The sequence below is a fragment of the Pseudorca crassidens genome, chromosome 18 (assembly GCF_039906515.1).
Source record: "Pseudorca crassidens isolate mPseCra1 chromosome 18, mPseCra1.hap1, whole genome shotgun sequence".
NCBI classification, from domain to species: domain Eukaryota; kingdom Metazoa; phylum Chordata; class Mammalia; order Artiodactyla; family Delphinidae; genus Pseudorca; species Pseudorca crassidens.
In genome coordinates, this window is record NC_090313.1 from 70281196 (window position 1) to 70305373 (window position 24178).

Consider the following 24178-nt stretch of genomic DNA (forward strand, 5'->3'; position numbering starts at 1 on the left):
CCATACAAATTTTAAGATTTTTTGTTCTACTTCTATAAAAAATGCCATTGGTAATTTGATAGGGATTGCACTGAATCTGTAGATTGCTTTGGGTAGTATAGTCATTTTCACAATGTTGATTCATCCAATCCCAGAACATGGTATATCTCTCCATCTGTTTGTGTCATCTTTGATTTCTTTCATCAGTGTCTTATAGTCTTCTGAGTACAGGTCTTTTACCTCCTTAGGTAGGCTTATTCCTAGATATTTTATTCTTTTTGTTGCAGTGGTGAATGGGATTATTTCCTTAATTTCTCTTTCTGATCTATACATTGTTAATGTATAGGAATGCAAGAAATTTCTGTGCATTAATTCTGTATCCTGCAACTTTACTGAGTTCACTGATTAGATCTAGCAGTTTTCTGGTGGCATCTTTAGGATTCGTCATGTCATCTGCAAACAATGACAGTTTTACTTCTTCTTTTCCAATTAGTATTCCTTGTATTTCCTTTTCTTCTCTGATTGCTGTGGTTAGGACTTCCAAAACTATGTTGAATAACAGTGGCAAGAGTGGACATCCTTGTCTTGCTCCTGATCTTATAGGAAATGCTTTCAGTTTTTCACCCTTGAGAATGATGTTTGCTGTGGGTTTTCATATATGGCCTTTATTATGTCGAGGTAGGTTCCCTCTGTGCCCACTTTCTGGAGAGTTTTTATCATAAATAGGTGTTGAATTTTGTCAAAAGCTTTCCCTGCAACTACTGAGATGATCATATGGTTTTTATTCTTCAGTTTGTTAATATGGTGTATCACATTGATTGATTTGCATGTATTGAAGAATCTTTGCATCCCTGGGATACGTCCCACTTGATCATAGTGTATGATCCTTTTAATGTGTTGTTGGATTCTGTTTGCTAGTATTTTGTTGAGGATTTTTGCATCTGTATTCATCAGTGATATTGATCTGTAATTTTCTTTTTTTTTTGTAGTACCTCTGTCTGGTTTTGGTATCAGGGTGATGGTGGCTTCGTAGAATGAACTTGGGAGTGTTCCTTCCTCTGCAACTTTTTGGAGGAGGTTGAGGAGTTTTTCTTGTTTCTTGAGGTAGGATTGTATTGCTATAAACTTCCCTCTTAGAACTGCTTTTGCTGTATCCCATAGGTTTCAGATCATCGTGTTTTCATTGTCATTTGTCTCTAGGTATCTTTTTCTTTCCTCTTTTATTTCTTCTGTGATCTCTTGGTTATTTAGTAAAGTATTGTTTAACCTCCATGTGTTTGTATTTTTTACATTTTTTCCCTGTAATTAATTTCTAATCTCATTGTGTTGTGGTCAAAAAAGATACTTGATATGATTTCAATTTTCTTAAATTTACTGAGGCTTGATTTGTGACCCAAGATGTGATCTATCCTGGAGAATGTTCTGTGTGCACTTGAGAAGAAAGTGTAATCTGCTGTTTTCGGATGGAATGTCCTATAAATATCAATTTAATCTATCTGGTCTATTGTGTCATTTAAAACTTGTGTTTCCTTATTAATTTTCTGTCTGGATGATCTGTCCATTGGTGTAAGTGAGGTGTTAAAGTCCCCCACTATTATTGTGTTACTCTCAATTTCCTTTTTTAAAACTGTTAGCATTTGCCTTAGTATACAGGTGCTCCTATGGTGGGTGCATATATATGTATAATTGTTATATCATTTTCTTGGATTGACTCCTTGACTCCTGATCATTATGTAGTGTCCTTCCTTGTTTCTTCTAACATTCTTTATTTTAAAGTCTATTTTATCTGATATGAGTATTGCTACTACAGTTTTCTTTTGATTTCCATTTGCATGGAATATATTTTTCTATCCCCTCACTTTCAGTCTGTATGTGTCCCTAGGTCTGAAATGGGTCTTTTGTAAACAACATGTATACAGGCTGGCTGAACATATATTCAGCCAGCCTGTGTCTTTTGATTGCAGCATTTAATCCATTCACATTTAAGGTAATTATCGATATGTATGCTCCTATTACCATTTTCTTAATCGTTTTGGGTTTCTTTTTGTAGGTCCTTTTCTTCTCCTGTGTTTCCCACTTAATGATGTTCCTTTAACATTTGTTGTAGAGCTGGTTTTGTGCAGCTTAATTCTTTTAGCTTTTGCTTGTTTGTAATTCTTTTGATTTCTCTGGCAAATCTGAATGAGATCCTTGCCAGGTAGAGTAATCTTGGTTGTAGGTTCTTCCCTTTAATCACTTTAAGTATATGGTGCCACTCCCTTCTGGCTTGTAGAGTTTCTGCTGAGAAATCAGCTGTTAACCTTATGGGAGTTCCCTTATATATTGTCTTTTTTCCCTTGTTGCTTTTAATAATTTGTCTTTAATTTTTGTCAGTTTGATTACTATGTATCTCAGAGTGTTTCTCCTTGGGTTTATCCTTCCTGGGACTCTCTGTGCTTCCTGGACTTCGGTGGCTATTTCCTTTCCCATGTTAGGGAAGTTTTCGACTATAATTTCTCCAACTCTTTTCTCAGGTCCTTTCTCTCTCTTTTCCTTCTGGGACCCCTATAATGAGAATGTTGGTGCATTTAATGTTGTCCCAGAGGTCTCTTAGGCTGTCCTCATTTCTTTTCATTCTTTTTTCTGTTCTGCAGCAGTGATTTCCACCATTCTGTCTTCCAGGTCACTTATCTGTTCTTCTGCCTCAGTTATTCTCTTATTGATTCCTTCTAGTGTAGTTTGCATTTCAGTTATTGTATTGTTCATTTCTGTTTGTTTGTTCTTTAATTCTTCTAGGTCTTTGTTAAACATTTCTTGCATCTTCTCATCTTTGCCTCCATTCTCTTTCCGAGGTCCTGGATCATCTTCACTATCATTATTCTGAATTCTGTTTCTGGAAGTTTGCCTATCTCCACTTCATTTATTTGATTTTCTGGGGTTTTATCTTGTTCCTTCATCTGGTACACAGCTCTCTGCCTTTTCATTTTGTCTTTCTTTCTGTGAATGTGGTTTTCATTCCACAGGCTGCAAAACTGTAGTTCTTCTTGCTTCTGAAGTCTGCCCTCTGGTAGATGAGGCTATCTAAGGGGCTTCCTGATGGGAGGGACTGGTGGTGGGTAGAGCTGGCTGTTGCTCTCGTGGGCAAAGCTCAGTAAAACTAATCTGCTTGTCTCCTGATGGGTGGGGCTCAGTTCCCTCATGTTGGTTGTTTGGCCTGAGGTGACCCAGTACTGGAGCCTACAGGCTCTTTGGTGGGGCTAATGGCAGACTCTGGGAGGGCTCATGCCAAGAAGTACTGCCCAGAACTTCTGCTGTCAGTGTCCCTGTCCCCGTGGTGAGCCACAGCCACCCCTCGCCTCTGCAGGAGACCCTCCAACACTAGCAGGTAGGTCTGGTTCAGTCTCCTGTGGGGTCACTGTTCCTTCCCCCTGAGTCCTGATGTGCACACTACTTTGTGTGTGCCCTCCAAGATTGGAGTCTCTGTTTCCCCCAGTCCTGTCAAAGTCGTGCAATCAAATTGTGCTAGCTTTCAAAGTCTGATTCTCTGGGAATTCCTCCTCCCGTTGCTGGACCCCCAGGTTGGGAAGCCTGACGTGGGGCTCAGAACCTTCACTCCAGTGGGTGGACTTCTGTTGTATAATTGTTCTCCAGTTTGTGAGTCACCCACCCAGCTCTTATGGGATTTGATTTTATTGTGATTGCGCCCCTCTTACCGTCTCATTGCAGCTCCTCCTTTTTCTTTGGACGTGGGGTTTCTTTTTTGGTGAGTTCCAGTGTCTCCCTTTCGATGACTGTTCAGCAGTTAGTTGTGATTCCAGTGCTCTCACAAGAGGGAGTGAGCACACGTCCTTCTACTCTGCCATCTTGAACCAATCTTGGCAACATATTTTTAAATATTATATGATTTGTTTGAATATGTTTCTTAAATAATGAGAGAGAAAAGAAGAGTTTTGGCTGCTTTAACAAGTCACTGCAGGGCTTGCTTATTTTATGAAAATGAAATATCACTAAGCAGGAGGAGGTTGTTTTTTTTTTTAATTTTTATTTTTAAAAGTTATTTATTTCTGGCTGCACTGGGTCTTCATTGCTGCCCACAGGCTTTCCCTAGTTATGGCAAGTGGGGGCTACTCCTCGTTGTGGTGCACAGGCTTCTCATTGTGGTGGCTTCTCTTCTTGCGGAGCACGGGCTCTAGGCACACGGGCTCAGTAGTTGTGGCTCGTGGGCTCTAGTGTGCAGGCTCAGTAGTTGTGGTGTACAGGCTTAGTTGCTCTGTGGCACATGGGATCTTCCCAGACCAGGGCTCGAACCTGTGTCTCCTGCATTGGCAGGCAGATTCTTAACCACTGCACCACCAGGGGTCTCCCAGGAGGAGGTTATTTAAAGGCCCATAAAATTGTTGTTGCCAAAGTAACCTCCCCCTGACTTTAGGAAAATCTTGACGGGGAATCATGCCACAGACAGAAACAACACATCTCATTTTTCTTTCTTCTCTCCTTGCTTTAGCCTAGAGGGAAAGAACAAGGAGTTTCTCTATCCTCAGAGCTGCCTGGACCACATATGGAGTCAAGTGTCACTTTAAGAAGCTGAGTGATAAGGATACGCACATCTAGAGACAAGCAACCAGCAGAACAAGGACTCTGAAGACCAAGTCACAGGACGAAAATGTGCAGCACCTGGAAATGTCTAGTTTGGAGAGGGGGACAGTTAAGGAGAAATACAATAGCTAATTCAAATATTTAGAGGTCTATAATGTAGAATACATCTTAAAATGTGTTTGTGTGGTAGCAGACAGCAAAATCTGTCTGCATCTGAGCAAGTGTCTGATGGCAGCCCCCACCCCAACTGCAAGCAGTCATGCACTTCCGTCCTCCTCCTCCACATTGTTGTTCCCCTGATTTTCTTGTGGGGAACCTGGCTACTTCAGCTTTCCCCACTGGCTCTTTTCCCTCATCCAAAAAATATATGTACAGATAGAGTACAAAAATATATCTAAAGACAGATATAGTCTTATTTAGCCCTCGTTATATAAGGGATGCTGTTTGCCTGGCCTGTCTATAGGAAATTTTATTATTTATATCAAACTGTAAATACATACATGTATATGCATATATATATATAATATATAATGTTGTGATTATAAACATAATTCACATTCCTTAGAGGGAAATATTAGAAAATGTAAAAAATAGGAATTATGCATAGTCCTACTACCCAAAATTATGCTACAATTATGCTTCTTTTCCTCATGACTATGCTCTCCGAGTATTTTTATAATGTTGTGATCTTTGTACACACTTTTATATACCCATCTCTTCACTCGTTAATACATAAAGATTTTTGTGTTATTAAAAATACTTCTAAATATTCAATGATTTTATAGTTTTCCATTATAACATTATTTTACTATTCTATTATTTTGGAGCATTAGAGTGATTATCAATTGTCCTTATTATATATTGGGTTAATTTGTTATTAACCCATCTATTTTTTTTCCTCAAAATTCTTATTTTGCTCCATGACCCTCTCCTTTAGGCATGTAGGCTTTGTCTCAGGGAAAGGATGAGAGGGCAGATGAAAATAGTTCATCCTCAGCTTCCGAGTTTTAAAGCAGACTTTTGAAACTTGCAGCAAAGACAAAGCAAAAAGTTATTTTATTTAAAGTCATTTTTGAGTCTCAAAAGTCTGACTTCTAGGGCTTCCCTGGTGGCGCAGTGGTTGAGAGTCCGCCTGCCGATGCAGGGGACACAGGTTCGTGCCCCAGTCTGGGAAGATCCCACATGCCGCAGAGCGGCTGGGCCCGTGAGCCATGGCCACTGAGCCTGCGCGTCCGGAGCCTGTGCTCCGCAACGGGAGAGGCCACAACAGTGAGAGGCCCGCGTACCGCAAAAAAAAAAAAGAAAAAAGCCTGACTTCTGAGTATCAAAATCATGATGTATTTGTGGCATTTCATTTATGTCATGAACAATAAACTTGAAAGCATGTGAAATTAGCCAAAGTAGTTTGGAAGGGATTACAATTTCTAAGGAAGAGAGAAGTGTTAGAAGATATGAGAGGAAAGCCATAGAGTTAGATGGTGTAGGTCTCTGAAAAGAGAGTCTGCCCTCTAACCATCATCAACCAGGGCCAAAACTCTTGGGAGGGGGTGAGGGGCAAAGAATCCCAGATAGATTTGGGGATCTGAGCATAGAGGAGACCAGTGCCCCACTTCCACTAGAGACTACGCAAGAGGTAAGCCTTAAAGGGGTCCCTGTATCACCATGGCAAGGTGACAGTGGGTAGAGATGGTGGCATGAGGAGTCTATATGAAGGCACCTGAGAAAGCTCCACAGAGCACAATTTTGCCTGTGCCTCCCAGAGAGACAAGGGGGGGGGGTGTGTCACTAAAAGAGAGCATGCACACTCATCACATCCCAGTGGCTGAAGGCAGCACAGTCACTGGAGACCAATGGGAACCCCAATGCCTCAGCAGACACCACACTGGGACAGTCACAGACCCCAGGAAACAGGTAGAATGACACATTTGCCAGGTGCCAGCCTAGGCAGAGAACGTCCCAAGTGTAGTGTCTTCTCCATGCCTTGAGGTAATGGAACTTCCCCCCAATTGAGAGGCAGTCTCAGAGGAGGAATCCTGAACTGACTGGGGGGAAAAATAAGCCTCTGAATTGACTAAGAAAGCCATAATTTGACTGAGTCTACCATGAATTGGCTGAGATTAAATCTCCAAGGGGAATGAGGAGCTCAATGTCAATGTTGAGTTGGAGAAAAATGATTACATTTTTGCACACCCAAATTTGTCACCACTGTATAATTAATACCATACTAAATAGTTTCATAGCAATGATAACTTTCAATGATAATACCCTTTCAACTGGGTCCCGTCATTTAATCTTTGCCCATTTATCCCTTCAACAAATATACTGAGCACCTATATTTTCTAGGCATTGTACTAGACAGCTAGAGCAGAGAACAAAACAGATGTAGCTGCTCACTGTCTTCACTGACTTCCAACTAGGAAGACTGACAATGAAGAAGTTATTACAACAAATTACTATGGCCATTATGACAAGGGAGGAGTCCTAACCTACCCTTCTAGGCAAAACAACAGTGACACAGAACCCCCACAGAATTAGCAGAAGTAAAGAAGGGAAACGTATCCCAGAGAAAGAAAACAGCATACCCAAAGTGCCAGGAGTCACATAGAGAAGGATGACATGGCCACCCATTGCTGAGCATGCATTCAGCACTTGAGGATACATATCGTGTGTGTTATAAATGGAGTTTCAAATTCAGGGGGTTACGATGCCATAGTTTAAAGAAAAAGGTAGGACTAAGAACTAGAACCAGAAAAATAAATTCTGTGAGCAATACTTTCTCAATATTTGATAGCTTACCATTTCTATTTCCACTTAAATAGGTAAAGAGATACCTCATTTTTCTATGACTGGAACAGAGACAGCTAATTGCTTACCCCAATATTCATTTTCCACTTTTTCTCTGATTTAAAAAAAAAAAAAAGTATTTTACTCAGTGCCATCATATGCCTAGCTTTTCTCCAACTTCAGAGGTGACCAACAGAAATAAATCCCAGACATTGAGAAGTAAAAATGTAGGAGGTACCTCTAGGAAATCTTCTTTAAAGTTTCCTTTGTCCTGCTGCCATTCTAGAATATGACCGTGATGTCTGCATCTCCAGCTGCCATCTTGAAATATAAGGACAAAGTTCATACTCTAGGGCTTGTAGTATGAAGAGTGGGAAGTATATCCTGATTACCAATAATTCTGTAGAGCCATAAGACTAGCCCACCAAATTGCTTTCACATGAGAGAAATAAACTGTCATGTTTAACCCACTGTTATTTTCTTTTCTGTTTATGCAGCCAAACCTAATCCTAATACAATGTTGTAAAGAGTTGACTTAGGATAGCTGAGAAGTAAATGTTCTAAATCTACAGCAAGGCCCAAGACACAAATCAGATAACTGTAAAGCTAAAAAGAAATCTAGAAGTCATTTGGTCTGTTTCGTAAACTTGACCATATCACTCTCTGGGGTACAGCTGTTCAAAAGCTCCTCCTCATTGACAAGATAATGTCGAAGTTTAAGTTTCTTGAATGGTCATGATCCAGTCCTTTCTACCTCTCCATCCTGATTTCCTATCAAAGAAATTATGTTCAGGAATTATCAACTATTTTTAGTATCCTGATACAACATGTACTTCATAAGCCCATGTGTTTATTATGTCCTGTTCTTACTGTTAAAAATATACTTCCCCTGCTTGGCCATTTTGCTCAAAAATGTACTTCTCCATGAAAGATGCCTACCTCCAAACCACCAGACAGACTGATTGCTTCTTCCTTTGTGTGATCTTTACGATATACATATTTTTTCTAATATTATACTTAGGCTTGTACATAAGTAGTCACCATCTAATGTGATATTGTTTATTTCTGTATTCCTAGTGCCCAGCCAATAATATATAGTCGTAGGTGCTGAATATTTGTTGAATTAACTTGCATTTCAGATTAGGAAATTAAGGACTCTGAAAGAGTAATCAACCTAGGTATTAACAGAGCACCAAAGTTTACATCAGGAGTCAAAAGAGAAAAGATGAAGCCAAAATATCATTTTTATATCTGATAGAGGTCAAGTTGGAAGACCTGGCTTATATTGATATCTTGGGACTCGCTAATAATGAAGTCCAGAATTGGGCAGACTTACCCAACTAGGCACAGAAGCACTGGACCAGGGCAGGACTCCCCATGTGGAATAATGGAGGAGAATTCATGGTCACTTTCAAGAGGAGAAAGACAAGAGCTGAGCTGAGCATGCCCTGTTATTCCTCCAAAATGGACTCATAGGCTAAGAATCTCCTCAGAGGCAGGGTGATTGATGGGGCAGAGGGAAGCCCAGACCTACAACTAATTGAGCTCCTTTCACATGACCAAAGCATCAGAAGTGGGAAAGAGGACCATTCCCCAGATTTTGATTCTCTTAACTCATTGGGCTTAAGCATGAAGCTGTGGATGCAAATAATCAATTAAAAAATCTATAATAAGAAGAGAGTTTTATTCAAGCCAAACTGAGGACTACAGCCCAGGAAACAACTCTCAAGGGACTGCTCTGAAGAGGTAGGGGAAGAGCCAGTATATATATGAATTTTTTGGCTGGGAAATACAGTCTAGCATATATCTTGGTAAAAAATTACTGCTAATCACAAAAAACAGATATCTCAAGTTAATGATTTTAGTGTTTTTCTATGTATAGGAAGATGCAAGAATCTGGAGTCACTGAAATTCTTCCTTAGATATGCACCTTAACTATCTAGGACCCCCGATATATCTGAAGGACAGAATGCTTCATCCTGTTTTTTTTTTTTGCATCCTGAATTCCCCTTAGGGCACACTGTCAGTGGGGCAACTGCAGTGGGTTGTGATTTAACTCTTTGTATAACTGGATGATGAGTGACACTCTTTTCTTTAATGGTTAAAGCAGATGTACAATGTATGTTTGACAGGCCATAAGAAAGTTCAAGCCAAATCATGTTATAAGCCCAGAATGACTTCCCCATACCTCAGTATGTGAAAATTTCTTCCATCAAAGCCTATGGTCAGCAAGAGTTGTAGCTGTCTGCCTTGGGAGACCTTTCAGGAGGCCACCTTCATAAGATCACAAGCTACACGTCTCTGCTCTTTTGAGTTTCCTCCTGGGTCTAGTGGCAGGCAGCTTAAAAGTCGTCCCCACAAGAATCTGCAATGTGTCAGATGAATACATTCAATATATCAACTTTGAATCCACTCCATACCAAAAGCTGAAAATGTATCCCCTATTCTATTTTCTGTCCCGAATTATGTCCACATATGCTGTCCAATACAGCATGACAAAGGTTCTGCAGAGATTAAATGCTATCTTGAAGATACTTCGATAATAAAACGCCTATAAAGAGATGCTTCAACTTTGAACACGATTTCCTTTCTATTATTAAATTTCATGAAATAAATTAAAGTCCAAAGACTAAATTCTTTTACAAGTTGAAATTCAAAAACATTGAAATCCAAGGGAACTAAAGTCTGAAATCAAATTCTTGTGTGTTAAAGTTCAATGTGCAAAGTTCAATTACAAAACAAAAACCATTTGCTGATTTGTTATTCTCCCGAGGCTCAACAAGAGGGATTTTTCTGCCTTGGTAGAGTGGGGTCTCTTCAGCACCTACAACAGATCCTCTCTGGAATGGATTTGGAGTTTCTGAAGCCCCAGAAGTCATAGTAATTCAATACTTAGTCCCTCAGGAGCCTCACTCCTAAAGAACCCTAAGAGTTAACAGGACACAGAGAACTATCTCAAGGTTTTTCCAGATCCATCTAGTTTAGAAAGCCATTCTCCTGCCCTTAGATCAATTACAAAATTACATTCCCAGAACCAGGGCTACCAAGAGCCTAAGAGAAATCTGATGATGTCTGGCAAAAAAGGAAAATATTCTTGGATTCAACGTAGTAGGAAGTCTGTCATTCAAGACCAATTGTCTGGATTGCTTACTTAAGCCAAAGGAAAATTCTCCGAACAAGAAGTTATTTTGAGACTACACTTGCATTTAGCACTTTCATTTACATTTCTTTACATTTACATTTTTGTGAGAAAAAAAAATATCTATGCTTCCTGCATCCTCACACAGTGTCACTTGAGGCATTTCTGCCTCCTTGCACATTTAGATAACTGTAATGGGGTCAGCTCCAAACACAGGAACTCAAGTACCTTTCTTCCCCATCCAGCACCTCTTAATTCCATTTTCCTATTAAACCTTGGGCCCCTAATGCCATGTAGTGACATAAGTGCACCACCTCTCAGAAAGAGGCTTTTTTGGTCCTGTGCCACAGTGGCTGCCTCACTGCCTCTGGCTCCGGGATTGCTTGGGCAGTGAAACTCACCCCCTAGAGAAGAGTTTCCATTCATTCCCAATTTGTTTTGGCTGAAGACCCACCCTGAACAGATTCCTACACTAAGTGAGTTTGATGCTTCTGAAGCTTGTGTCCCTGGGGAAAAGTTTCAAATGTCCCAGCGTCTGAGTAGCTTTTTTTGTTCAACTACATCTTTTTTCTGAAGTACTGAAACATACCACTGGTACTGAATTTCCCTCTGTTATTTCCCCACTCCTTTCAAGAAGGCTATTTGAGCTTAACAATTTAATCTACTTCTTAAAGTGGCCACTTTCCTTCTCTAATCCGTGTGGGAGCTAATGCTACTTGTTGAAACTTAGCGCCTCCCTTCCATTTATTTCATCTTTGCTTTCTGGTTCAGTTATTTTTATAACTTCTCTGGATTCTTCATCATCATCATCATCATAGAGAATAAATCAACAAGTTCTGGATTCATTGTTCAAATTTTGTCTACCTTACTCTTGATGAGATGAATAATCCCCGCCTAGATATATTCTTCCATCAGACATTTAATCAAAGCCTGGACTTGTTCTCTGATTCTCACATCTAGATTTCATCACATCTTCTCTCAACTTTCTTTTAGGATCCTCATTTCATAAATGTACTGACCAAGGTCAGTAAGTTCCCTCAGGGCAAAGGTAATGCCTGTTTCAACTGCAATGATGTGTCATATGGAAACTCAGCTGAAAAATGTACATCTTTCAAACCACTACAGTTTCTTCTTGTTTTCCTAAGCAAATGAATTTATTACTAGAGGCAAACAGTTCCAGGCACTGAGCATTTTTGTTTCCTTCTACCTCTGGGTTTGTAATAATGTCATTTAGTTGAATTTCTATCTTAAGGGGATGGCATTATTTAATAAGGGCTCACATCTCTTATTTGTTCATTAAGTCTAACACAAGAACAAGGGTGAAGCCACAATTTGGGTGTCAGATATCAAGCCAGAGTTATAACTTACGATGTTAACATAGAGCCGATCTGAGATTCTATGATAGGACAGTGAGTCTTGAAAGTCAGAGGAAATGCCACATGGAATCAAGGTTAGTCAGTCCCTCCAGAGTGCCCTCCTTGATCCTGAAAGAGGAATAGAACCTAGTATTTCCAATCTAGATTACCTAGATTACCTAGGCTTGGTACTAACCATATAAAGCTAGAACATCTCTAGTGCTCTGTTCACATGCAGAATTCAGCTGCCTTGCAGTTGAAAAGTGGCAAATATTCTTCTGACAACCGATGCATAAAACAATTGTAAAACTCTTCTCTGCAATGGAATCTTTGTCTCAACAAGGAAAAGCAAGGCCTGTGCAGTAAACTAAAGCAATCTACCTGAAGCCCCCAACACAGCCAGAGGGTTGTGTCTTATTTTCTCACATAAATTGCATAAGTCATATGTTACAGTCACCTGCTAAGCTCAAAATACCTCATGACAGCTAAAATTTCTTTCTCAGGCGACAGAAATTCAAAGTCAAGTACAAAAGTGTAAAAACACATTTGGTCTAAAATAAGCCTCTATAAACCAGCAAGGTTTCTCCTCCAAACTAAAGTCCAAGACCCACAGTGTGGGCCCCGGATGCACAAAAAGCTTCTGACCAAATTGTCCCCCTCGAATTTTTCATTTATTTTTCTTTCTCAATGTTGCTGGTGAATAAACAAAACTTGGGAATCTGAGAGCCCCTCCCCAATAAAAAGCACCTTTAATATACACTAGGCTTATAAACAAGTTGAGAAGTACAACAAAACAGAAAACTAGGAGGTCAAAATAATGCAGGCTGCAGGATATGGTTTGTTGGGGGGGCAGGGGCGGGGGTGCAGTGCTAGAGGTGGATAGGCCTCCCTGTAGGTAGGAAGTCTGACTAGTTAAGATTTATAACTTAGAACACACAGGCTCATTCCAAACAGGAAGAAAGCTGAAGCTAAGTCAAGCAGGTTCATTTATTCTTCCCAAAGTTGACAATCAAAAAAGACTCGATCTCTCTTGGAGCTGGATGAATAAAGGATGGAGAGAGACCTACAATGACATTAAGAGATCTCACTTTACAGGAAGGAAACATCAGAAATGGGAATTATTCCCAGCTAACAATGCTTGCAAACAAGGTTAAATTCTTTGCTTACTGTTTTTTATACTGAGAACAACGTTTCTCAATATATTTGTGCAATTCTGATAGGATATTCTCATATTTAGTTTTCAGTACCACATTGTGCTGCAATTTAATAAATCCCATTCGTGGATTACCAATGTTTCACAATATCGATATTAATTCATTTTCATAAAATTTGATATCAGAAAGTCAATTTTAGAATTTAGTCTTCAACTACACAATTTGGGGAATGTTCATAGTTATGTCTGTTATTTAATGTCTGGAAATTGATTTCCCATAAGATTATAGGCCAGATGATTCACTGACAACTAATTTCCCAAAGACTTCAGTAGGAACATATGTGTAATGGCTTAAGAATGACCTTACACAAAAATATTCACCGTTTAGATGCACTGTATTATCAACTAAAGAATCCAATCTTTGCAAAAGAGGAGATAGGGGGTGGGGAAAAATTAAGAATAGATTTTCCCTTAGATGACATCAGCAAAGTTGACTTCTTTCAACAATTCAAAAATCATTCTCATCTAACCTTTGTGTAAAGATAGCGTACACCTATATTATTTTATGCACTCAACTTACCCAAGATATATCATTACATTTATACACGTTCTTTACCTTCTTTTAACAATGATTTATTTTCAATGTACAGGTTTTAAGCATTGTTTTTTAAACTTATTACTAATTATTTTAGCATTGTATTTGTAAATTATTTAAACTTTATTTTCCAATAATTTACTTGTTTATATAAAAATACAATTAATTTGTGTATATTAACTTTATATCTTGCGAGCCTGCTAAATTCACTAATTTGTTAAAAGAATTGTTGTTTAGGATTTTTCAGGTAAACAATAATTTCACCTGCTAAAAAAACAATTTTCCTCCATCCTTTTGTTTCCTTATGCCTGTTATGCATTTTTCTTGCCTTATTAAACTGGCTAGTTAATGATATACATGCTAACAGGCTGGGAGAAAACGTACTTACTTTGAAATGCAGCAAAAACATAAGATGACTAAAGAATGGAGTGATGGGTAGATATGTGATAAAGCAAATACAGTTAAATGTTCACTGTAAAATACCAGCATGAATGTTCATTGTCACTTTTTTTTCAGTTTTCTGTATGTTGGAAACTTTAATAAGATGACATTAGGAAAATAAAAACCAAAGCAACAATCCAATTTTGAGAGAGGGACTGAGGACAAAAGAGACAAGGACAAAGGGACATCATAGGTTTTGAGGGACAGGCTAAAATTGGTGAAATCCAAGGCTCAGGATTAAAAACAGATGAGCAGCTTCTCTGTCTCATCAAGAGAAAATATGAATGCACACAGAGTAAATTGGATACAAACAAATGAACATACAGTAATATAGGATGCATACATATTTGGTTTTGGTAGCTGGTTGGTAAGGATATAAGGTTATCTGCTCTAAATTAAGTTCTGGAAAAGGCATTGTGGAGACTGGATCTGAGAAATGTGAGTTTGCTGGGTAGTACTGAGGGCCTATTTCTTGGTTGGTGGCTATGAATGTAGTTGAGGGCAGTCTGTGCTCAACTGCCTGGATCCAGTTTCTTCACCTATAAAACAGGATAATAATGGCCAACTTCAAGATCATTAAGAGAATTAAGTGAGAGAATGCCTGTAAAGAATCTAACACAGTGTCCCACATAAAGACCAAGAACTTTTTTCCATGCCTACTTCTAGTGATTATTTTGTACAGCCGCACTTCAGGAAGTTGCTAAAGTTTCTCATGCTGCTATCTACAGAGAAGGTAATTTCAGTAGGCGATCAGCTCATCAAAAGAGCTGAAACAGGCACAGAAAGTACCAAGCCACAAAGGTACCATGCAGTGTTTGTAACCAGCATTAGGTTGTAATTTAAATGAGAGTTAAGGTTTGTAGGGACCACTTTCCTTTACTGAGAGGAAAGTAATTTATTATGTCTTTCATACCACAATCAAACTGATAAAGAGCATCTCATGATAACACTCCAAATTTCTATTGGAATTGTAAACAGGAAAGAAACCAAGGGGCAAATAGCTAATAAAATTTAGTTCATCAATTTGCAAAATATGAAATGATTATGTCTTTCTTGAGAACTAGGTAGAAAGAAAATGGCTGCTAAGGGTTGATTCTGTAATTTTTAAGAAATGTGTTTCATGATTTGGAGGGCTGTAATTTGGAAATAACATTTAAATTCCTATTACTCAGTTCTATAACTCAAAGTATAACACAGTACTTAAGGAAAAACCACAGCAAGAGGTTTTTTTTGTGTGTGTGACACATATTACACAACTTCAAACCTTAGGAACAAAATTTAATTTATATTATAAAAACATAAAATCAAAGGGGAGTGACATCAGTATCATGGCAGCTTAAGATGTACCTCATCTTTGTCTTCCCACCAACAATAAAATTTGGCATCCACCTATGGAAAGAAATCCCTTTCAGGAAGCTGCGGAATCCAGCACCATAAGCCAAGGGACCCGGGAGGAGTCTCGTCCAGCCATCCATCAGGTAATAGGGAGACAGGCCTCAGTCCCCGATGTGGACCCTGTCATGGCCTATAAACTGGCCCCAGCCTCTTTCAACCACCATCTAGGAGCCCCTGAGAACACCAACTTAGACATTCACTCAAGGACAAGAGAGACTTTGCAAAAGTTCAGGTTTCCAGAGAAGTCCCAGAATTCCATTGGAGGAAAAAAAAAGTTTGGATGTATTGGAGGAGGTAAGAGGGACAGTTTGACTTTACCCACATCACCCCTCCACCGAGGGATGGCACAGCTTAGGGCCAAGAGAGATCTTCCTCACAGTGATTTATCCCACAGAAGAAAGGGAGAGCATGTGAGTGAACACCCCGCTGCCCCAGCTGTACACAACATGCCAAAGGGGCTCCTTTCTCTCTTGCTCCATCCAGAGTATAGAATCATGAGTTACGTGACTGTGGGCAAGAATAAGTGGGGAGAGTGGCAGATACAACTACTGAAGGACAGTAAGAGGCACAGATCTTAACTGTGTCGTGAATTCCACCAAGAACCTGCCCAACAGCTGCTGGGAATGCATTACCAGTGGATCACAACTGGCTCACGGGAACCTCAAGCACTCTGTGTGCCTCACCTACAAACTCCCCATCTTGTGGTCAGCTCCCTGCGTGTGCTCCCGACGGTGGCAGCAAGAATAAGCTTTGGAAGATAGTGAGCATGCACATATGCTGGCCAAATCTGCAGGCCAGGGAGAGATCACAAACTTGACCCTAAGCACCACCTGTGGGAAACAAAAGAGAGGCTGTCAGCACTCACTCAGCCTGGTGCATTGACGGATCCAGAGAAGGCATAAAGCCTAAGAATTCTGCCACAAGAGGGAGCAAGAAGCATGGAGGAGGTATACTCCAAAAAGGGTCTAAGATAGCCTCAGAATCTCTAATAAGGCTGATGGGAGGTATCTCTCTCCCAGAAGCAGTTAGTGAAGCCTTGAGGGGGTGACTGCTACTTCAGAAGTAAAGAAATAATGCAAAAGTTCAAAGAACATGAAAAATCAAGATAACATGGACACCACCAAAGGATCACAGTAATCTTCTGGTAACCAAACCCAAAGACATGGAGATCTGTGATTTACCCAATAAAGAATTCAAGTTTTAAGGAAGCTTGATGAGGTACAAGAAAACACAGAAAGACAAATGAACCATATCAGGAAAACAATAAATGAACAAAATAAGAAGTTTAGCAAATGCTCATAGCAGCACTATTTACAATAGCCAAGACACGGAAACAACCCAAATCCCCATCAACAGATGATTGGCTTAAGAAAATGTGGCATATATATATATGATATATATATATATATCATATATAAATATGATGGAATATTACTCAGCCATAAAAAAGAATGAAATATTGCCATTTGCAGCAACATGGATAGACCTAAAGAATATCATACTGAGTGAAGTCAGACAAAGATAAATATATGAAGTCACTTGTATGTAGTATCTAAAAAGTAGTACAGACGAATCTATATACAAAACAGACTCACAGACACAGAAAACAAACTTATGGTTACCAAAGGGGGAAGGGAGGGGAGAAGGATAAATTAGGAGTTTGGGATTAACAAATACAAACTACTACACATAAAATAGATAAGGAACAAGGATTTACTGTATAACACAGGGAACTATATTCAATAACTTGTAATAACCTATAATGGAAAATAATCTAAAAAAATACATATGTAACTGAATCACTTTGCTGTACACTTAAAACTAACACAATACTGTAAATCAACTATGCTTCAATTAAAAAAAAAAAGAAGAAGAAAAGTTTAGCAGAGAGACAGAAGTCATAAAAAGGAACCAAATGGAAATTCTGGGGCTGAAGGATACAATGAATGAAATGAAAAATGAAATAGAAAATATCAATGGCAGAATGAATCAAGCAGAAGAAAAAAATCTGTAAGACTGAAGAAAGAACTCAGAAATTACACAATCAGAGAAGAACGAAGAAAAAAGATGTAAAAGAGTGCAGAAAGTTACATAATCTATGACATATCATCTAAAGGACCAGTTTGTAAATTACTGAAGTTCCAGATTTAGAAAAGAGGGAGAAGGGGGCAGATAGCTTATTTAAAGAAATAATTACTAAGAACTTCCCAAGTCCATGGAGAGATTTGGAAATCCAAGTTCGTGAAGCTCATAGGTCACCCAACTAAGAGATTCTCTCCAAGGCACATTATAATAAAACTGTCAAATATCAAAGACAAAGAAAGAATCTTAAAAGCATTAAAGGAAAAAGCTTGCATTTACAAGGCAACCCCCATAATGCTATCAGCAATTTTCTAAGAAGAAACCTTAGAGGTCAAGACAGAGTGGGATAATATATTCAAAACACTGAAGGAAAAAAACTGCCAACCAAAAATATTTTATGTGGCAAAGCTGTCTTTCAGAAATGAAGGTGAGATAGACTATTCCAGACAAAGCTGAGGGAATTCATCACCACTAACCTGATTATAAGAAATGCTGAAAGGAGTTCTTCAAATTGAAATGAAGAAACACTAATTAGTAATATGAAAATGTACTGAACACTGGTAAAAATAAGTACACAGTCAAATTCAGAATACCCTAATACTGTAATACGGTTAAGTGTTAACCACTTAACTTTTGTACAAAGGTTAAAGGACAAGAGTATAAGAATTACTATAGCTACAATGATTTGTTAATGAATAAACAGTATAAAAACAGGTAAATTGTGACATCAAAAGCGTAAGAGGAAGGGGGAGTAAAAGGATAGTTATTGTGTGCAACTGAAGTTGTTAATAAAACAGACTGTTATATCTATGTTTTATGTAAGCCTCATGGTAATCACAAAGCAAAAATCTATAGGAGACTCACAAAAGATAAAGAAAAGGGAATCAAAACATACCCCTACAGAAAACCATCAATTCACAAAGAAGAAGCAGCAGAAGAAAAAAGCAAGGGACTTACAAAACAGCCAAAAAACCATTAATAAGATATCATTAATAAGTCCTTACCTGTCAATAATTACTCTAAATGTAAAAACCATTAATAAGATATCATTAATAAGTCCTTACCTGTCAATAATTACTCTAAATGTAAATGGAGATTCTTCAAATAATTAAAAATAGAATTACCATATGATCCAGTAACACCACTTCTGGGTATTTATCCAAAGTAAATGAAAACAAGATATGAAGCCTGTATCTGTACTTTCATGTTCATTGCAGCATTATTCACAACAGTCAAGATATGGAAACAACCTAAGTGTTCATCTATGGACAAATAAAGATGTGATATACATACATACACAATCACACACACATAATTATTATTCAGCCATGAAAAAGATGAAAACAGTGCCATCTGTGACAACATGGATGGACTTTGAGGGCATTATGCTAAGTGAAATAATTAACACAGAGAAAGAAACATACCGCATGATATCACCTATATGTGGAATCTAAAAAAGCCGAACTCATAGAAACAGATAATAGAATGGTGGTTAACAGGGACTGGTCAATGGGGAAATGGGGATACACTGGTCAAAGAGTACAAGCTACCAATTTTAAGATGAATAAGTTCTGGGGATCTAATATACAGCATGTTGATTATAATTAATAATACTGTATTACATACCAGAAAGTAGTTACGAGAGTAGATCTTAAGTGCTCTCACCACAAAAATAAAATTGTAATGATGTGATGTGATGGGAGGTATTGCTAATGCTATGGTGGTAATCATTTTGCAATATGTAAGTGTATCTATCAACACATTGTACACTTTAAACTTACACAATGTTATATATCAATTATATCTCAATAAAGCTGGGGGGGAAAATGTAAATCATACATTTTTAAAGAATACGTAAGATAGTGATTCACACCCAGGAATCAGGGCCTTCATTTAAAATCCTGACATCAAGACTTTTACTGCCAGTTAAAAAAGAGTAACTGATACTGCACTTGCCCTCCATTGTAAACAACTAGAAAACGAGACAAAACATAAAAGGAATGCTACATCAGACACTGGAGCAGGTAGTGCAATGCTGTGATACGTTAAAGAAAAGAAACCAAGGAAGTAAACTCTAAAATCACCCCTGATTTCTGCCTAGAGGCACTTTCCAGCCTACAGGGTAGGAAGGGCAAACCCAGGCAGACAACTGTGACAACAATGAGTTGAGGAGAAAAGAGCAAAATTCAGAGACTGGGGTGGCTGAACATGCATGCAGAGATCTGAAAAGAGGAGAATTATACAGAAAAAGTGCAACAGAAATCTGCATAAGGGTTGCCTTGCATCCTTGGCTGATTACTAAGCTGCATATACATTGAGTATGACTCCACAAAGCCAGGCAGAGAGAAAAAAAACAAGCAAACAACAACAAAAAAAACTACTGGGGAAAGACCTACTAGAAACTAAGCTGAATAATTACCAGAGCTCACACAGGGCTGGAAGACAGTGAGTTCTGGTGACCCAGGATGTAGCTCCTCAATGATCTCTGGGGCATTCGATCAACACTAGAAAGATCAAACCACAGCTGTAAAGCTCAACTAGGGATAAAGACTACTCTAGGCACACCCTAAAAAAGGTTAAAAATAAGCATGAAAAGAATCAAGCTGCTAATCAAATAACTGCCTGTGAAAACAAAGTTCAACACTGTTTAAAGAAAGACGGTTTCACTGGATGATCTTTAAAGCAAGTTAGACTGTGCAAAAGATTAGTGAATTTAAAGGCAACAGAAACTATTCAAACTGAAGGATGGTGAGAAAAAGTCTGGAAAAAAGATAGAAATCCTGTGATTTATGGGCACTATCATGAAGTAAGAGATGTAACTGGAGTCTCAGAGGAGAGGGCAGAAAAATAATGAAGAAAATGGCTAAATTTTCCTAAATTTGATAAAATACAGAAATCCACAAATCCAAGAACTGAAACAAATGTAAAGCCAGTATAAAGCAGTATGAACACAAAGAAAAATCATGCCAAGACACATCTTAAACTGCTGGAATTGGCCATAAAGAGAAGTTGTAAATCTTACAAGGAGCCACAGGAAGTAAAAAAACAAAAAACGCATAGGAAAAAAATTAGAATGCAGATGTCTCCTCAGAAACAATGCAAACTGAAACACAAAACTGTATTTTTAAGATACAGAAAGAAAAACAACTGTCAAATTACAATTTTATACCCATTAAAAATGCTTTTCAAAAAAGAATGCAAAATAAAGCCATTTTAGGCCAAACCCGCCTCCCCCAAAAAACAAAAACAAAAACCTGGGAGAATTCACCAGAAGATCTGCCCCACAAGAAAAGCTAAACCTGTTTCAGAGTAAAGGAAAATTACATCAGATTGAAATTTGCATATACAAAAAAAAGCAATGAAGAAATGAGTCAGTGGAGGGCTACTTCTATTAATTGAAACAGGAGGAGATTGAGTAATTTCCCTCCACAGAAAAGTATAAAAACAGACAAAATTGTCAAAAAATAACCAATCATGACACTGAAAATTGATCAAAATCAGACAACAAATTTGAAAAATGTTTATTGTTGAAAAACTAGATTTGGACAAAAATGGTAGCAACTCCATGACTTTCTATACTTGGTATTATTACCTTGTACCTACCACTTATTCAGTAAAAACTGTACCTTTATAAGTTTAAGGCTAGTTGCAGCCAGAGTATTAGACTGAATTAACAGTTGGGAACAAGGAAAACCCATAGCTTTGGTAAACCAAGGTTGCACGTCCAGTTCATGGCCACTAAGAAATCAATCAGATAGTGAACTCAGAGATCCTAGAAGTGAAAGAGCCACACAGTGGCTAAGACAAACTCTTAATTCACACATACCTGACCGACCGCTTAAGTGGAAAAATGAAAACCAAGGGATACTGAGAACTGGTTGCAACCTTGAATGTTTTCCTCAACTCACACACAGCTCAGCAGACTTAAAGTCTCAACTTGAAGATGTCTGAGTTCACACTCCACCCAAATCATTGGGTTGACCACTAAGCTATGCAGACAGAAAGATGAAGCCAGGTTAAAATAAAAACAACTGAGTAGAAACATCAGTGGCAGCACAATGCAAGGAAGATAAATTACAGAGTTTAAGTATAGGTAAGCTAGGAAACAAACAAAAAACATACAAAAAAAAATCAGAAAACCAAAAGAGAATCCAAAGTTACTAAAATATATTATCTAAAATTAAAGTTTTCAGCCACAAAATTACCACACATTGGTGTAGGGGGGAGGGGGAAGAAGTATAATGATACACAAGGGAAAAAGCAGTCAATATAAACTGACTGAGTGGGACCAGATGCTGGGTTCAGGAAAGACTTCAAAGCAACTATTACAAACATGTTCAAAGAATTAAAGGAAAACATGCTAACAAGGAGACAGAAAATAGGAAATCATAATAGAAACATTGAAACTATATAGAACAAAACGGAAATTCTAGAGTTAAAATGTACGAACACTAAAGTGAAAAATAAATTAGATGAGATACCTGATACGAAATGGCAGAAGGATTCAGCGAGTTTGAAGATTTATCAATAAAATTATCCAAGCCAAAGAACTCAGAGAAAAAAGACTAAAGAAAAATGAACAGAGAATCAGCCACCTGTGGGCCAATGTCAAGTATTCCGGAATATAAGTAAAAGGAGTCTCAAAGTAGATGAGAAAAAAAGGTCAGAAAAAAAGGTTTGAATAAATAATGGCAAAAAAATTCCCTAAATTGATACTATAATACTAATACTACTCATAATAATCTGATCCAAGAAACTAAACAAAGCCCAAGTAAGATAAACACAAAGAACTACAACTAGCTACATCATGGTCACCTTGCTAAAAGGCAAAGAAAAAAAATACTGAAAACATCAAGAAGAAAGTAATGTATCATGTAAAAGTGAACAATCATATGTTACTGGCTAACTTCTCATCAGAAATAATAGAGATCAGAAGGTAGCAGAATGAAATATTTGAAGCACTAGGGGAAAAATAATAACAATTTTAAATGAACCTAGAATTCTGTGAGTGAAAACAAAATAGGTACATTCCAGATAATCAAAACTGAGAGAATGCTAGCAGACCTTAGCTATAAGAAATATGTCTACCATACAAACTCTAATCAAAAGAAAGCTGGAGTGGTAATATTAATATAAGATAAAATAGATTCAGAGTAAGGAATATTACCAGAAATCAGGAGGAGCGTTCATAAAGGGGTCAATTCATCAGGAAGACATAACAATCCTAAAATTTTATGCACCTAATGAGCTTCTAAATGCATGAAAACCCAAAAGAAATAAATTAGACAAATCCATAAATACAGTTAGCGATCTCAATATTCCTCTTAGTAAATGACAGAAAATTAACAAGGGTAGAGAAGCCTTTAAAATATATCTGAAAATTTTCAATCATTTGGAAATTAAACAACACACTTCCAAGTAATCATTTGGTCAAAGAAAAACATCTCAAGTGAAACTGAAAAATAGTTTGAACTAAATGGAAATGAAAACACAAGATATCAAAATCTGTAGGAGGAAGTTAGATCAGTATTCAGGGTAAAATTTGTAATTTTAAATGATAGAAGAGAATGGTCTAAAATCAATTACCTAAACGTCCATTTTAAGACTCTGGAAAAATAAGAGCAAACTACATCAAAAGAAGAAGGATGGGATTAATAAAGATGGAAAAGGTAATCAATGAAATATAAAACAGACAATATAGAAAATCAATTAAACCAATTTTATAGAGACAACTAGAATGCCCATACAATGCTGGTAGGAATATAAAATGGTACACTTTGAGAATCTGGTGACTTCTTAAAAGTTAAACTGACACCTATCTTAGGTCTAATTATTCCATTCCTATGTATTTACTCAAGAGAAGTGAAAACATACGTCCACAAAATGACTTCCAGAAATATTCAGAACTTTATTCATACTAAACAAATCCTGGAAACCCAAAGGTCCATAAACAAGTCAATGGGTTGTAAAAGTGTATATAAACATACACTGATCAATGAACATTAAAGAAATTAATGAAATATGCAACAATATAGACGAATCTCAGTTATAATTCTGAGAGAATGAAGCCTTAACCAAAGACCATACAGTATTTGACTCTAAATTCTTGAACAGGCAAAACTAATCTATAATGACAGGCAGCAGATCAATGGTCACTTGAGTTGGGGTAGGGGTGGGCTGACTGCAAAAGGGATATGGAAGAAATTTTTCAGGGTGATGGAATCTGTATCTTGATTGGGATGATGGTTGCACTGAATACCTTTGTCAAAAATCAAACTGCAGACTTAAAATGGGTATGTTTTATTGTATGAATTATACTTCATTTCTCAAGTTTCTTATTCATAGCTCAGAGATAATACTTCACAGAGTGGTAAGGTTATAATGAAATAGTACACATACCCAGTGCAATGCCTACCATGTAGTAAGCAGTTCGTTATTCATCAGTTCTCCACCTGAACACCTGCTGTTTCTAAGGAGCTTTCAAGACTCCCATACCATTATTAAGATAGCTGCAGTTAAAAAATTCTTCTTCATAGGGAACTAAAATGCCTCTCTCCAACCTACATCCATTGATCCTAAGTCTACCCTCTCTAGAGCAGTTGTTCTCAAACTGAGGCGTGCATCAGAATCACTTGGAGGGGTGGTACAACACAAAGACTGCTGAGGCTTATCCCGATCGT

General features: G+C 37.8%; 1 protein-coding gene across 1 annotated transcript in view; it reads right to left on the reverse strand.

Moving 5' to 3' along the window:
- Nucleotides 1–11845: 11845 nt before the first annotated feature.
- Nucleotides 11846–24178, reverse strand: part of RFC3 (replication factor C subunit 3) — a 245617-nt gene continuing 233284 nt past the window's right edge. The window contains exon 10 of the transcript XR_010936945.1: nucleotides 11846–11961. The gene's annotated coding sequence lies outside the window, so the exon portion shown is untranslated. The remainder of the gene's footprint in view (nucleotides 11962–24178) is intronic.